This window comes from Aegilops tauschii, chromosome 7 (genome assembly GCF_002575655.3).
Source record: "Aegilops tauschii subsp. strangulata cultivar AL8/78 chromosome 7, Aet v6.0, whole genome shotgun sequence".
Lineage (NCBI taxonomy): Eukaryota > Viridiplantae > Streptophyta > Magnoliopsida > Poales > Poaceae > Aegilops > Aegilops tauschii.
In genome coordinates, this window is record NC_053041.3 from 471,529,884 (window position 1) to 471,546,885 (window position 17,002).

The window sequence follows — 17,002 nt, forward strand, 5'->3', positions numbered from 1 at the left end:
TTCGCTTTGGTGGGGGGGTGTTTCGGGTAGAACCTCACTAAAAATTGAAGGGAAGGGGAATAGTGAAATGACTGTTGTTTGCTTATATTACACTCAAAATGCAATTGGTGACGCTCGCGTCACACCTCACCCTCAAGTAAAAACAAACACGCAAGCGTTCATTGCCCTGCCCGCTTGCATCTCCTCTCCCCTTTCCCTCTACCTCGATCCCCTGCCTGCAGCACTAGGGTTCCTCCAGCAAGCCGACTCCACTGGTCCCATCTGGCCTGGTCCTCGACGATGCTCTGTCCAGCTAGGCTACATGGCCGGCGGGTAGGGGAAAATCTCCCTGGCTACTCCTCCCTCTGGTGCCGCCCCTCATTCTCATGGTCTCCAGCAGCTGCTCCACTGTGGTTAGTCCAACGCACTACTTCGGCAGGCGCCGCACAACTACGGCTGACACCACACTACGGGAGAAGGCACCTCACAAGGTGAGGATCTCCTCTGTTTTTTTGCCAAATTTTCATTCTGATCCACTATACGATGAATTGCTAAGAGCTGCTTCTGCTGCTGCTATATGATGCATTGCTATGAGCTGCTCCTGCTGCTGCCATATGATGAATTGCTATGAGCAGCTGCTGCTATATGATGAATTGCTATGAGCTGCTGCTACTATATGATGAATTGCTATGAGCTGCTGCTGCTATATGATGAGTTGCTATAAGCTGCTCCTGCTGCTGCTGTATGATGAATTGCTATGAGCTGCTCCTGCTGATGCTATATGATGAATTGCTATGAGGTGCTCCTGCTGCTGCTATATGATGAATTTCTACGAGCTGCTGCTGCTGCTATATGATGAATTGCTATGAGCTGCTCCTGCTGCTGCTATATGTTGAATTGCTATGAGCTGCTGCTGGTGTATGATGAATTGCACACTGCTGCTGCTGCTGCTGTATGATGAGTTGCTATGAGTTGCTTCTACTGCTATATGATGCTTTCAGGTGGTGCTGCTATATGATAATAACCAGCCACTTGGACCATCAAATTTCAATAAATAATTGTTCTTCATTTAAATGTGGGTCATGTGTTTTTCGTTTAAATTAGGCAATGAGATCTCTATGGAAAACATTGACCAAAGTAGATTGTGCCAAGTAGATGGTATCTTGTTATTTGCATTTTGAGCAAATACTGATGGTCTGTTTTCCTGTCATATTAATTACTGCACTAGGTTCAATTTGTGATGTTTGCAAGTCAAATTAATTTTCATATGGGCAGCAAAATGAAAAAATATAATGCAATCTAGACTTTTCATTGATCATACCAAAGATAAGCTGAAAACGCAATGAAAAGAACTGGTTGGTTTATTACATGGAGCTTGTATTCACATGTGCTTATTTTCTTAAGATAACTCGTAATAACTGTCCCTAAGAAACTTGGCCAATAGAACTGACAGACAAATAACATGTCACGATGATTGCAATGGAGGAGTGACGTACCATAGCACACTGTATAGGCTCACCACTGGCTCTCCTTTTTTTGCGATGTTCCATGAAATTGCCACATACATCTTGTACTTTTTCATTGTGTAACCCTATTTGCAAGTTGACACGGCTAATTTCAGACATCTCTACATGATAATACATTGCATATCCCTTGCGCATATTTAAACCACCAATTAATGATTGTGTGCGTAGCATAAACTAGCCATGACTCTGTGTGCTGGACTAGCAGGCACTCTAAGGGAGCCTAATGTAGTGTACTGGAATTCCTACATGCCACCTACGATTTTGTGTAATGTACTGCCTCTGTTCCCAAATATATGTCTATGTAGAGATTCTAGTATGGACCACATACAGATGTATATAGATGCATTTTTGAGTGTAGATTCACTCATTTTGCTCCGTGTGTAGCCTATAGTGGAATCTCTAGAAAGACTTATATTTAGGAACGGAGGTACGAGGTAGTATCATGTATGACATCTACATATCTAATTTAGCAGCCAGTAGTAGAAATCATTGTCTGCACAAAGGGATTACTGGTCAAAAATCCTAGCAAAGCACGCTGGCAGGCACAGAACAATACAAGAGAGAGACACACTTACAAGATCATAGCTATGCCTCGGTCCAGGATCTTGGTGGGCCAAGCTGTTAGATCCAGAAGAAACATCGTCCTTGTAGTTTTTGCCAGCTGCATAACAGGTAACAGCGACCTGTTAGTATATTTGAAGTACATCGGGCAGGTGATGCTGGACGGGTTTAAAGGTGACAAGTACCTAGGCCGTGGCGGGTGCTTGGCATCTTGCAAGACGGTGGGAATCAGGTTAGAAATGTCAAGGGTGATGACGTTGTGCTAGCTGTCGGGGTCCGGTAAGGAGATCTAGAACCGTCGAGTAGGGTGTTTGTGGAGCGGCTCCGGTAGGGTGGACTACGGTGTGGGTGAAGCGGATCTGTGGCCGTGGACGAGAGCGTAGGTGAAGCTGCTCCGGTGGTTGGGTTAAGGATGGTGTCAACGATGCGGATCTACGGCCGTGGACGGGGTGTCAGAAGCTGCTCCGGTAGGTTGGATGAGGGTACGAGGAAGCAGATCTGAGGCAGTGGACTTGTGAGTTGGCAAAGCGGCCCCGGTAGGGTTGAAAATGGTATAGGCGAAGCTACTCCGGAGGGGTTGACGATGGTGTCGGCGAAGCGGCTCCGGTAGGGTTGAGGAAGGTGTTGGCGAAGAGGATCAGAGGCCGTCGATCAGGTCATCGGTGGGGCGGCTCTGGGGGGGGTGTGGACGAAGCGTCTCTGGTGGGGAGTACGAATGAGCCGCCGCAGATGCGCTGCGGTTGACGAGAGTACCGGCGAAGCATATCCGGCGTCGTGGACAAGGCCGACACTGAATGGGCTGTGGTACAGTGGTGGATGAGCAGTCTACTTGTTTCTAGGGGAGGTGGGAGGGGTAGATGCGGCCACAGAAGCAGATCCGGTGAGGTGGACGCCGCTGGCAGTGAATGGGCTCTAGTATGCTGGTGGATGAGCAGTCTAGGGTCTCGAGAGGGGAGGGGAGAAAGGCCGTTGAAGTACGGACAACGTGATGTGAGATGCTCTGGTGCTGTGGAGTTAGTCGTTTTTGCAGGAGGGGGAGAGGAAATGGGGGTGCCGTGTAGTGGGGGGAACCGGAAGTTACCAAAGCAGCCCCGACCTATTATGTAGATGAGGGCTGTATTGTAACTGTTGGTCTCCGTGCACCAAGGACAAAAGGGGAATTTCGCATGCTAAAGACTAAGGTGGTGGAAATTCTAGAAGGAGGCGGGAGATTTTGCCGCCCGCATGATCGTTCGTATCCAGTTTCAACTAATTTTGGACCGTGCTAGCGGGAAGGTCATGCGAGACTGTGTACATGGGGCACGCGTCAGCAGTTAATAACTGGTGTGAAGTCCACCCCAGAAAAAAAGACAATAACTCGGGATGATGCGCCGATAACTTGGACGTTAACACGGGCGCGGCCAATCGTACGGGTGTAGTGGCGCGTTCACAAAAAAGGGATCAAACGCTCAGCCTATGTATTTCTCGTGTAAATAGATAATTTAGTGCAATTGGTTATTTACTTTAAACATAATGCATTGACGTGTTTGTGGAGAGGCGCACAAAAAGAAATGGATATTGTAGTTCGCTACTTAAAAGTGTTACGTCATATGATTACATAGCCTCCATTTCATAAATTGCGTACCCGTTGAATTCATATATGAATATTACATATACTACTTCATAATAGAACCTTAAATCATCCAAGACGAATGATTTTGAATGCAAGAGTAACAATGGTGCATGTACATGATAGCTACATTGGTTGTTTGAAGAAACATCACTGTAACTTTGGCATGCACAACTGAAAAGGTTTATTTCAATAGAAAAATGTGATATGTGAGTGTCCAATCTTTATAGAAAAAAATGTGATATGTGAGTGATACATGATATTGATTTATGTTCAAGCGATGCACGTCCACAATCGCTAGATAGTGATACGTGAATGAATTGTTCAATCTCTCTCACACGCATACATATCTCATTTCCCTGTGGGCATCGGAATCACACACGCGCACTTCATGTATTTCTCTCCCTCCGTCAAGGTTAGAATTCGTCTTTCTACCCCGTCCTACAAGTCTCTCACACAGAAACACACACGCTCCCTCTGTCGAACATGCCCACCCCTTTAATTCCGCCCACCCACAGCCACTAATATCTCAAAGTATAATAATGTCTCTCACACATATGCCTAAGGTTAACTCGAGTTCCGGAACCATATGGATACATACAATGGGATTCCAACCGAGCACCTTTTGTTTTGAGATTTCGCTCTCTCTCCCCCCCTCTCTCTCCCTCTCTCTCTCTCACACACACGCGTGCAAGCGCTCGCACACACACACACAGATTGTTTCTCGCTTCATTTTTTCTGGCACTTGCATGCACACAATTTTGTTTATCTTCGTAATACTTTAACTACGCTTCGCACAAATGCTATCTACCTATCCCTTAATATAGCTAGATATGTGTCACAGAAACTCCTTCTCTCTACTAGCAAGATGCCCATGCGTTGCATCGAACATCAAGATGCATTTGTATGAGTAGTTTACCTTGTGGGAGAAAAGGATGAACGAGGGAATGCCTTATTTGCAATTGCGGAGAGGGGTGTGGGTATCTTTTTGCAAAATTGCCATACTTTCCTTCCTATCCGTGGGGTATAAATCGGATGGCCTATATTGCAGGATGGCAGGAACACCATCATCACCAACTCTGTTTTTTATAAGAGTAGGGATATGTAAGTGTTACTGCCCCCCCCCCGACACACACACCCACACCCACACCCACACCCACACAACCACACACACACACTTCCCAACAACAAAGGAGTAGGGTGACACCTCGATCTTGATACTAATCTATCGACTGGCTTCTCTCTCAAACACACACACACACACGCAAACACACTACCCGACACCGAAGGAGTAGGGCGGCACCTCGATCTTGATAGTAATCTATCCACTCCTCTTTCAAACACACACACACACACATACACACACACTCACTAGTTGTGCCTCTGTGCCTACCGCGCACACTCTCGATACGTCTTTCTCTCCCTCCCCCTCCCCCTCCACCCCAACAATGACAGCAGAAGGGTGACAACTCGATCTGATCATAATCTGTCAATTGGTTTCTCTCTCGAACATTGTGTTTCTGTGCCTCGCTCAGTAGCCCCCTCGATATGTAGACTTCCCGCGTGCGCACAGATGTAGTGACGATGACGCTGAACCCAGTGTGCCTCGTTTTTACCGGCCTCATGTGATTGTTTTCACCCTGTTTTCTGTTAATTAACAAGGCAACCTTTTCTTTGTTACTACTAGTGAATCTGAAATCATTTGGGGCAGACATACAATATATCACTTCAACCCAATTATCGCAGTAACTATTTTAAAAGAAACTAGCTAGATGCCCATGCGTTGCACGAAACATCAAGATGCATTTGTATGAATAGTTTATCTTGTGAGAGAAAAGGATTAACGAGGGAAGGCTGTATTTGCGAACGTGGAGAGGGGTGTGGGTATATTTTTGCAAAATTGCCATAGTTTTCTTCCTATCCATTAGATATAAATCCGACGACCTATATTGCAGGATGGCACGCACACCATCATCACCAACTCTGTTTTCTACTCCCTCTGTTCCTAAATATTTGTCTTCTTAGAGAATTCAACAAGTGACTACATATGGAGCAAAATGAGTGAATCTACACACTAAAATATGTCTACATACACATCCGTATGTGGTAGTCTATTTGAAATTTGAAAAAGACAAATATTTAGGAACGAATGGAGTATAAGAGTAGACATGGAGATATATCTCCAGCATGGTCTACAACAAAAATGTGTTGGACTGGTTAGTGCCGGATGCTCGCAACGCGATGACATGAGTTCGAATTCTGTCTTTAACTTTAGATTTTTATATTACATATTACTTATTTAATATATACTTCTTTCGCTACTGTACTGACAGTGGAACCCACAGAGTACTTAGAATAAAAGATTAAGGATGGACTTGTTTCTTTTTAACTTTCTGTACGAAGCTGTAGCCACCCTGCAAGTCACGTGTACATTGTGCATGCAATTAACTTTTTATAGAGGGAAATCATACACGCAATTAACTCAAATGGATTGGATGTCACTCTATTATTTCTAGCATAAGAGCATCTCCAACGGCAGCCGGCAAATTTCCTCCCGCTTCCTTCCGCGGAGGACGACATCAAACGCCAGCGGCATACATTTTCACAACTCTAACCAACCAGACGAAATTCGTGCAAACACGGACTGATTTCATATAAGCATGAAGGATTTCGTATAAAAAAGCCGGATCTTCATATAAACATGATGGATTTCATTACATTTACATGAACTAAGCGGCGCCAATCCGGCTCTCTTGGTATAATTAATACTCCCTCCGTCCGGAAATACTTGTCCTAGAAATGGATGTATCTAGACTTATTTTAGTTATAGATACATACAATTTATCCATTCTTAGAACAAAAATTTCCCGCCAGCTGGAGAGGGAGTACATAATATAAATGGCCGCCCGCGGATCCCTTTGTCTTCCTCATGTCCGGCAGACACTTTGCGGGGTCGACGAAGGTCCTTGGAAGAGACGAAGAAGCAAAGAAACCACCTGAATGCGCAGTCGTCGCCTCGGCGGTGGCCTTCATGGGACCCAAGTGGCGGCGGCCTCCCGTGTTCTACTTCTCCTCGATGATGGCGGCGGACACGGAGAAGCTGGCCACCGACTCGCCGCTCTCCATGCACCTGGCTTCTGTCTCTGCATGCATGGCGCTGCCGCAGGCACGGGAGGCGCGCCCACAAACACGGGAGGCACGACACCGCAGACACTGGTGGCGCGGTACGACGCGACAGCGATGACGCCCGTGCAGGCGTGCAGCAACTCGCCACTCCTCAAAGCGCTGAACTGGAGCAGCGAGTTGCTGAACCACGCGCCTGCTTGGGGCGGCAACTGGCTCCGTCGGGCCAAGCGAGGTTAATGAAGTACCGAGCGGCGTCGCCCGTATCCGGAGGGCTTGGCGGGCCACCCAGCCGGGTAATATGCCGGAGAACGGCTCCTTGGAAGCCATCGGAAGAGTGGAGAAAATGGTGAAGGAGGAGATGGGGGAGCGGCGGAGGGGTGCGGTTCTTGCCCGTTGTCTATCTGGCCTCGTATAAATAGAGGGCGGACGGTAGGAGCTTGGCCGGCGTCTGGCCTCGTTTAAACTGAGGGCGGACGGGAGGAGCTCGGCTGGTGTTGCGTTTAATTCCGGCCCGCCCATGAACAGACGTGTGGCCGGAGTAGGTTTCTCGGTTCGCATGCGGGTTTAACGGAGGGGTTTGATGTAGGCGAGGAGGCGTGTTCAACCGGGCGTGCAGCAGGTGGCGCAGTACTATTCGATTTGACAGCGGGCGGCGCAGTTCCTGATACGGCTTTAATGCAGACGAGGGAGGGAGTAGCGGTTCCCAAAATGTTGAACGGCCAATGCATCCTCCTTCAATTAATGCATGAGGCAAGTAATGGGAGGAGGACCGGGAAAAGAGGCTGCACGATGCGAATGCAACGCAGTTTGCCCTCATATAAAGGCGCCCCTCCATTCCAATGCATCTACCACATCGTATGCTCCTAAGCATTTGCCTAAGCACCTACACTAAGCGCAAAAGAGCTCACTCCAGACCCATGGCGGCGATGCGCGCGAGCGGCCAACGGCTGTGGCAGATGGTCCACGACGTCGACCAGTGGCATGGCGCCGAGCATCGTCTCCAGACGGTGTTGGAGACTGGCTGGTGGATGGCCGCCGTCGACGCCAACTACGACTCTCAGTTGGACCAGATGATCGTTGCCACCACCAACAAGTTCACCGTCCTCAAGAATCTCGCGGACGACATCGCCGTACTCCTCCAGCCCGCGCGCCCAGGCTCCTCTTTGCCTGCCACCCTAATCGACCTCCATGGCCGGAACCTTTTTCAAGCACTGGTGGCCCTGCGACTGCCCGCTGGCGCGACGAAGAATGTCCACCTGGAGGTCGCGCTCGCCGCGAGGCGCCTCGCCCTGCAAGAATTCGTCGACCTACACATCCACGTGTATGAGCAAATCGTGTACATAGGTATTTACAAGGCCAGTGAGGACGCTACGACGTTGGCCTTCCTCAACCGGCTGGAAGCCTTGGATGCCTTTGCTGAGAAGCACCTCGACCTCGCCACAAAAGCCGCCGCTCCTTCGCCGCCGGTCGGTGGCCGACGCACTAAGTTGAGGAGGAGGAGGTCGTACGTTGATGTATGCATCTTTCTTCTTGCCTTCTGTAACCACCACTGCGATCGCATCATCATCGTGGCCTTAATTCTTATTGTGCTGTTGCATTCTCGTTCCAGTCAATACCGACATGTGCGATCCCTTTGCTTAATTATATGCATCACTCTAACTAGTACTCCATCCGTCAATTTATAAGTTGTGCTTGCCTTTTCCATCAACTTCGTGCAACGCGCGGGCATCTTGCTAGAAACACTAGAACATGTCGGACCGCGTGTGACCAAACCGACAATGCGAAAACCTAGCTACTACATACCCTGCTTATCTGGCGGAAAAAGCCCCGCCCTAGCGTTTCCAATCATTATTTCTATCTATCGATCGTGCCAAGGAGCAGAACCAAAATGTTTACAATTTATACATGTTTCTCTACTCCTACTCCTATAAAAGACTCAGTTCGTGATGGTGGTGTGTCTGCCATCCGTCGTTTCTGACCATTAGATCTGCATCTAACGGCTATGAGGTAAGTTGTGGCATTTTTGCAACAATAGCCCACTTCTCTCCTCCAATTTGCAGAAAACCCCTTATTATGTTGAAAGCAACCACATCCCTCCCTCACCTCATCAAAACAAACTGAGAAATATATATACTCCTTTAAAAGACTCAGTTGGTGATGGTGGTGTGTCTGCCATCCGTCGTTTCTGACCATTAGATCTGCATCTAACGGCTGTGAGGTAAGTTGTGGCATTTTTGCAACAATAGCCCACTTCTTTGCTCCAATTTGCAGAAAACCCCTTATTATCTTGAAAGCAACCACATCCCTCCTCACCTCATCAAAACAGCCTGAGAAATATATTGTGAGTGATAAGTACTCCCTCCGTTCCTAAATATTTGTCTTTCTAGAGATTTCAATAAGTGACTACATACGGAGCAAAATGAGTGAATCTACACTTCAAAATATGTCTATATAATCCATATGTGATAGTCCATTTGAAAGCTCTAAAAAGTCAAATATTTAGGAATGGAGGGAGTGATATATTAGGAGTATATCAAAACAAGAGTGATTTCTTTCAAGTTTGTGAACAAGTACTACTATTCTACTACTTTGGATCCGTCGCAACGCACGGGCACATTGCTAGTAAAAGGAAAAGGCCTGCCGCATTCACGTCGCACTCCCCCCACACACGCCCGGGAATCGGGAGTACTCCATGGCCCGTCCGGCACGACACATAGCTTAGGGAAGGCGTGTTGCCTAGCATTTTCACTTTCATGTGGGACCGCCGTTGAGCAAACCGACTATTGGCAAACCGCACCCCGCCCGCCGCCGGGTTGGAAAACAGAAACGAGGGGAAGATCTAGCTGTAGCATGGAAGCCAAGAAATTTCGTGTCAGATGGGGCTCGTTGATAGAGTAGGAGCATTCCGTACTACTCTACTCCTACTAGTACCAAGTTTGTACTATACAACTAGTACTACCACTATACAACTAGTAGGTACGTGCACGGCATAACATCGTAGGAACAAAAAACGGGAAGATCTTGTTTTGGGTGATTTATCTTTTTTTTCTGTCAACGTAGTATGAATAATATGATGTGGGGGGCACCCATGAAGCTTATGTGGCTTGGTTGCATGGCTACGAAGGTTAGAGAAAAATAAATAGATAATTTGTTTAGAGTGCACTCCACTAAACAGATATACTTTGGATCCATTGCAACGGGCCGGCACATCTATATCTATACCCCCTATATAGTGTGTGAATAACTTTGAAAGTTGGTCGTTGCATGAAGCCAATCCGATGGTACAAAGATGGAAAATCCGAGCACTACTGGCCGTTGGATATCATCTACATTCCACCAGATTCTGCCACATGTAGAATCTAGAAGACTCCATGGTTGAACTTCATTCATGACTAACTTTGCCACAACTAAGCTTAGGCAAAGTGTGTCTGCCACAAAAAATGTGGCTAACAAAATGGCCACCACAAGTGTGGCATGATTTGGAAAGAAGTTGAGTCTATGACATGTGGACCATGTAGCTAGAAAAGTGTGGCAAGCCACAAGTGTAGCAATGAACCAAACACATGCCGGCACGGCTAAGCTTATGCGTGGCAACCTTAGCAAACCAAACCATAACTTTGAAAGTTGGTCGTTGGATGAAACCAATCCGACGGTACAAAGATGGCAAATCCGAGCACTACTGGCTGTTGGATATCATCTACATTCCACCAGATTTTGCCACATGTAGAATCTAGAAGACTCCACATGTAGAAGCATAATACACAAACCACCAGAATCTCATGCGTGAAATGCACGTGTACCTTACTAGTAGTTGGTAGTAGTAAGAAACAAATTCCGGGTTTGCCACGAGCTCGTACTGCGGGAGCACCACAAGGCCTGCCGGAGGAGTTGCATTTCCCTCTCGGGGCCCACGGGACCGACCTTCAGTGGCTTAGTGCCCGGCCTATGAGTCAATGACATGTGGACCTTAAATGCGGCTGGCCCGCATGTCATTCTCATCGTGGTGGTGTGGTTCGCGACTCACTCGTTCGAGATGAACCGGCCGGTGGTGGCGTGGCCGTGGGGAGGGTGCCACACCTGGGCGTCGGGGCGTTACGAGGCATAGATGGCCACACCGGCAGGTACTACCTGTAGTACAGAAGTACTCCAGCTGGGGATTGATGCCCGGGATGAAATGTGTCACAGCCGCTGGATGAAAATTCGATGGTGCTGGACGTGTGGTGTCATGAGTTCGCGCGGCGTCATGGGAATCGCGTGTGGCTGTGGTAGAAACTTGATGCTCGCCGCATTTAAGGTGGCAGTTGAACTTCCATGGACAAGCTGTCATGTCTACGGACACATGCATTGCATACCGATCACTTGAAGGAGTAGTAGAGAAAGCTAGGTGGATAAATAGTTCCTTATGGTCAAGCGGACCCACGCTACTACTTGTTCCAAAGACATGCACACCATCGAAATAGTCCATCTATATCAATATACATAGAGAGGGAATATTTTTTACAAGAGAGGAAATAGTTCATCCATCCATAATACCCTGCTGCTGGTGCAGCATCTTCTTCTTCTTCTTCTTCTTCTTCTTGTTCTCATTTTCTGTGGGAGATGGCTTCGCAACAAGCTCTCTGGACCTTGCAGCTATCTCGAAACTCACACGGGCATCAAGGGCAGCATATTTTATCTGCTCGTACGTCAAGGTATAATTCTTCCATCCAGACAACCTTAATGCCAGCGTCTCTTCACCCTTCTAAAAATTTGTTCCTAGCACAAAATTTGCTACGTCGAATAGGGATGGTGTCGGTTTATCACAATCTTCTACAGGAATTTTATTCTGGTTTATAGGTCAGCGATACTTTTCAAATCAAGGTTGTACGGCTCCAACTTCTGTTTGTCCCCTGCGATGGCTACCCCACAGAAGTATATGTCCTCCCGAGACAAGAAATCGTGAAGCTCACCTGGTATGGAGGGCGCGTGTATGATGTGATACACCAAAACATCATCTTCGAGGCACAGCTGAAGGACAGCGGCGCGTTGGATCTCCCAGTGGCACGCTCCGTGTACTCTGCGTCGAGACCGATGACTTTCATCTCCACCTTTTGGAGGGAGTTGGATACATTGTTGATCCACTTCCGAACAACCCTTGGGTGGTCGGTGACTGTGGCCACTATGCTCAACGGCCTTTGACGAGGACCTGTTGGACGCTAAAAACCTGCATCTCGATCTCTTTTGCCATTTGGAACTGCTGGACCGGAGGGCTATGGTTTGGAGAATTAGGATTAGATGGCTAGTCTAACTGAAGAAGAATATTATTTATAGGGGCTTCGGAATTACTCCAGGAGGATGTGAAGAGTTTAAAACAATGTGAATGCAGTGTGGTTTGGATGCAAATGAAGATCAAGGAGTAGTTAAAAAGCCGAGGAAAATCGGTTCCCAGTGGAGAAGTAAATGGGGGTAAATGGGAGAAGTTATGCGCATGCATGAGGAGAGGTGCGGTGGTTTGACTGCTGCATGCAATGGATTGGACAGGCTCTTCGGTTGCCTTTTCTCTCTCCCACGCACAGAGAGTGGCCCACTTGCATGCTGCAGTTTATTGGCTGGAGTCTGGCTGCAGCTGCTCATGCGTATGCTAATTAATGCTGGGAATGCGGGGCATGGAGGGAAATGGGCGCATGCAAAAGGGTATATACACAGACTAATTAGAGAAATACTGAAAAAAGTTATGCGCAGACAAAAGAGGACCGGAGGGAGTACTACTCATGAGAATTTGGTTCTGATCGCAATATGGATGATAGCTGGAGGATGAAGTGAACCCAGAGGGATGCTAGCACGGGAGTGTACTCATGTTCCTATTACTCCTACTACTAGTAGTAGTACAACTGTGGTACACTTGATGGTCAAAATGCTATTATTCATCCGGTCCTCATAGTGAAGTGACAAGACCCTGCGCCCGAGGTGACACCAGTCCAGGCGGCGTGTCCGGGTTACCAAAGTCAGCCTCACCTTGTGCACTGTGCAGTCACTGTCACCACCGCTTTATAGCATGCCTCGCCTTGTCTCCCTCTCTCCTAGCACCACTCCATCTCCATCTCCGTCTCGCCGGAGATCCTGAGGTCACTCTTTATTATCTCACTGTGCCCCCGCATACCCTCGCCTTGCTCTCCTCCCCCAGTACCACTATTCCCTCGCTAGCCGCTCCAGCACCGACAGCCTTCTCCCCCGTAAATCAAGCCCCCCCCCCCAAAACCCCACCTTCCAAACTCCACAATGGCCGAACGCGAATCGTGCAGGATCCATATGAGCCGCGATTGGAGCAATCTCCCCAGTGACGTCCTCGACCTCTATTGTTCGTGTATGGATATGTTGAGCGCCCTGCGGCTGGCTGCATGCTCGAGGGGCATGCACACGACCATCATCGCAGCGATGCCAAAGCTTTTCAAGACACCCTGCTTGCTGCTATCTGGTCTTGCGAGATTGGCTCACCATGATACAGAGGCGTACATGATGCCCCTCGACTTCAATCCAATATCCATTAGCCGAAATTCTTTGTAGGTATGTAGTGGGTTGCCGTACATCATTTCCCTCGACTTCGATCCGATCACCATCGCCCAAAACTTCTTGGCAGGTATGTACTGGGGCATGAACTCCCACTGGATGGCTGCCTTCAGAGAAGACGGTAAAAAGTTGGTGCTCGTGAACTTCCAGACCTCCCATGAGATTATCCTTCCTCCGTTGGATTATATAGAGTTTTACCATCGTGGTCCTAGTCATCTAGATTACCACATCAGTTGGACAGACCTTGTTTTGCAGAAGATTGTAATCTGCCAAGTGCCCACACGACATGTGAATTACGCATACTTCAAGCTAATTGCGTTGTTCGACCGCGGACTCGCCTATCTTTACGCCGGTGCCTTCTTTAGCTGGAGAGAACTCAGCTCGTAGTGGATCATTGTCAAAGCTGATACACACTTCTGTGATGCTATTGAACACAATGGCATCATCTACGCGATCGACAAAGCAGATGGCACCATGTATTGCTGGGACGGCGCATGTACGTTGTTTCCGTCTCATGTTAATGATGACGCCATGAGACTGTTTGAACTTTTTGTGATGATTGGCATATCCCTGTTTGAGCAGAATTTGAGTAGAACTATGGCAAAGTATTAGAGACGCTGTAAATCAGCTATATTTGGAATGAGTTAATTCATGCGATTGTGATCATGTCATTACAGCCAATTTGTACCCCTGAATAATCAAACGGTTAGGAATATATGGATATTCTCCTTATTTTACAGTAATCTATATACTACTACTAAATATGAGTGTGTATCAATGGCCATGTTAGTTTCCTCATTTTCATGATGTAGAAACATGCACTGTCGGATGTGGGGTTCCGGCAAACCCTTAAGGTTCGAACACTGGGGTGCGCGCGAAGTCTTTCGCTCCTACCGATCTACGCCCTAGCTCGCTAAGATCTCGCGGACGAACTCGACGAACTCGCAACACAGAAAGACACGAGGTTTATACTGGTTCGGGCCACCATTGTGGTGTAATACCCTACTCTAGTGTGGTGGTGGTGGATTGCCTCTGGGGCTGATGATGAACAGTACAAGGGAAGAGCAGCCTCCTGAGGTTGAGGTGTTCTTGTGGCTAGGGTAGGTCTCGATCGGGTTGGATCAAGCTTAGATGAGATGCCTCTACTATGGTGGCTAGCTCTACTTATATAGGCCCTGGTTCTCTTCCCAAATATCAAGCGGGAAGGGAGCCAACAACGGCGAGCAAATTTGAAGGGGGACAGCTAGTACAAGCTATCCCGACAAAGTGGTCTTCGACTGCGAAAAGCTCTGGTGGTGACGCTGTCTTGGGCTCCACGATGAGCTCCGTCTTGCCGTCCTCCTGGTCCTGGTCTCGTTGCACCAATATAGCAACCATTGCCTGATGCCTCGGTACTCTTCGCCTGCGCTGGCCTCCTTAGCACCAAAGAGGAAATAAGGACGCTGCGCGCGCTGGCGCCCGCCTGGTGTCGTTCGTCATGGCTCACGTCACGTGAGCCTCGTGAGGTTTGCCCCGCCTTGATATCTCTGCTCCTCGTGAGCCTGCCTGGCTAGGCCACTCCATAGGAAGTCTTGTGTCGTCCGCCTCGCGAGGCTTGGACCCTCGCGAGGGTCTTGGATGCGTTGTTGATGAAGATAGGCTGTACGGCCTGCTGGCTTAGCCACGCCGTGGGCCGCAGGCAGGCAAGTCTGGGGACCCCCGTTCCCAGAACGCGGACAGTAGCCCCTGGGCCCAAGGTGCGCTCGGGCTTGGCTTCGCGGCGAAGCCAAGGGTCAAGTTCGGAGCACCGCGGGCCCCAAAAGCCTGTGGCCTTGGTTGACGCGTGGCTGTTGATTGGACGTGGGCGTCTCCACTTTCCCACGCTGCCTTTGAATCCCCCTAGCTATGCAGCCCCCGCAGCCTACACAGTTATTCCTCCGTCGCCTGCGCCTCGCTTCCCCAACCCCCCTGCTTCCTTGAGACTCTGCTTCCCTTCTCCGATCTAACCTGCCCTCCCCCTGCTTCGTCTCCCGACGGGGCCTGCTATTCCAAACTCCGGCTGGAGCCACCAGAAGCTCTTGAGCCCCTGCCTTGCTCTCGTCTGGGCCAGGCTGAGGCTGCCGAAGGACCGTGGCATGACCGCGCTGATGGTGGTGAAGGAGTTCATCAAACGCCGGGTTGCTCCGCTTCAGCGCCACTCTCGCCCAATGTGGACCTTGCTCAACAGTCAGGACCACATGAGGTTCCAGGAGTCTGGTCTCCCTCTTGGGACGCGACAAACAGTGCTCAAGGTCTTGGCGGGTGTCCCTTTGCCGGCCGAAATGCCTGGGATGAATTGCCTGCTGTATCGCTGCAAGAACAAGGATGAGTTTGCAGCGAGCATGCCTTCCTTCGACGAATGGGGGCTGCGGCCGATCGGACTGGTGGGGCCCCGAGAGAACCCCGTCGTCGTGGTTCCCTTATTTGCCGCCGGCGCCGAGCTCGCCCAGGTGAAGGTGCCGGAGAGCGAGCTCCGACGATGGCCGGTGGCTCGAGTCCTGAGGAACACGTGCCGAGTGGTGATCCTGGGGCGTTGTCTTTGGGGGCCTGCGACCCCCCTCCTGAGGCGCCTATTATTGAGGAGGTAAAGCATGCGGCTCCCGAGGCCAAGGCTCCAGGAGCCTCGGGAGGTTGTGGTGAGACGGTGCCCGGCTGTTTGCCACAACCGGGCACCCCTGAAGATATCCTTCCAGGCTCTTCTTCGGCCCCGCTGCGTACCGGCCGTCACGTGCAGCGTTTCGGTCATCTTTGTGTGGACTTTGAGGAGCTCCGCAAGAGGAAAGGATCCCCTAGCGGCAGCAACATCTTCGGGCCGTTGAAGCGGCGAAAGTACATCGCCATTGACGCGTAAGTACCTTGTTGTCACGGCTTCCTGCGTGTAGCCTCCTTATCCTGATGTCAGTTCTCCAGGGCTCCTTCCGTTGAAGCTGTTGCGTCTCTCGAGAAGCGGCCTCCTCCTTCATCAACTCCCCCATCTGCCTTGAGCGTTCCTGGTCTTCCTACCTCCCTTGGAGCTGGGTCGGTCGGGGGAGCATCTCTGCCTTCGCGGCACTCTGAGCCTGCAGCTTGGCCATCCCTCCCCCACGGTCTGGCGTGGAGCTTGGCGGGCGTGCCCAAGGCTCCTCCTTCGCTCATGGGCAGCAGCTGGTTGGCTTCGATCTTTGGTTCCTCTTCAAGCAGAGAGCCTTGGCCGGCTTGGGGTCCTCGCGAGGACGGGCTGGCGTCAGGTGCGGCGTCAGCCCCCAGCCCCCTGCCGGGGGGTCGCGCATCGCTCGGCGCCCCGCCCGCAGCCCCCGAGGTGGATGACGAGGAGGGTCGAGCGTTTGAGCTCGAGCGCGGGCGGAGCGTGGTTCGTCACGAGCTCTTCCAGGAGGCGATGGGCGCGATGAGCCGACTTGGTGAAGAGCACGCGGGTGTTGACTCGCGCCTTGAGGCCGAAGGTCTCCGGCTGGTGGAGGAGCGGCGCAAGATGAGGGTGGCCATCAACCTCGGTCGCTATCAGCGCGACCATGAGAATGCGAAGGCCGAGGCGTCCCTCAAGATCGCCCATGAAGCCCGCTCGCGAGCCTTGGAAGAGGCTCGCGAGGCTGACCGCCGTCGCGAGGCTCCGGAGGAACGCGCGTGGGAGCTCCAGGCC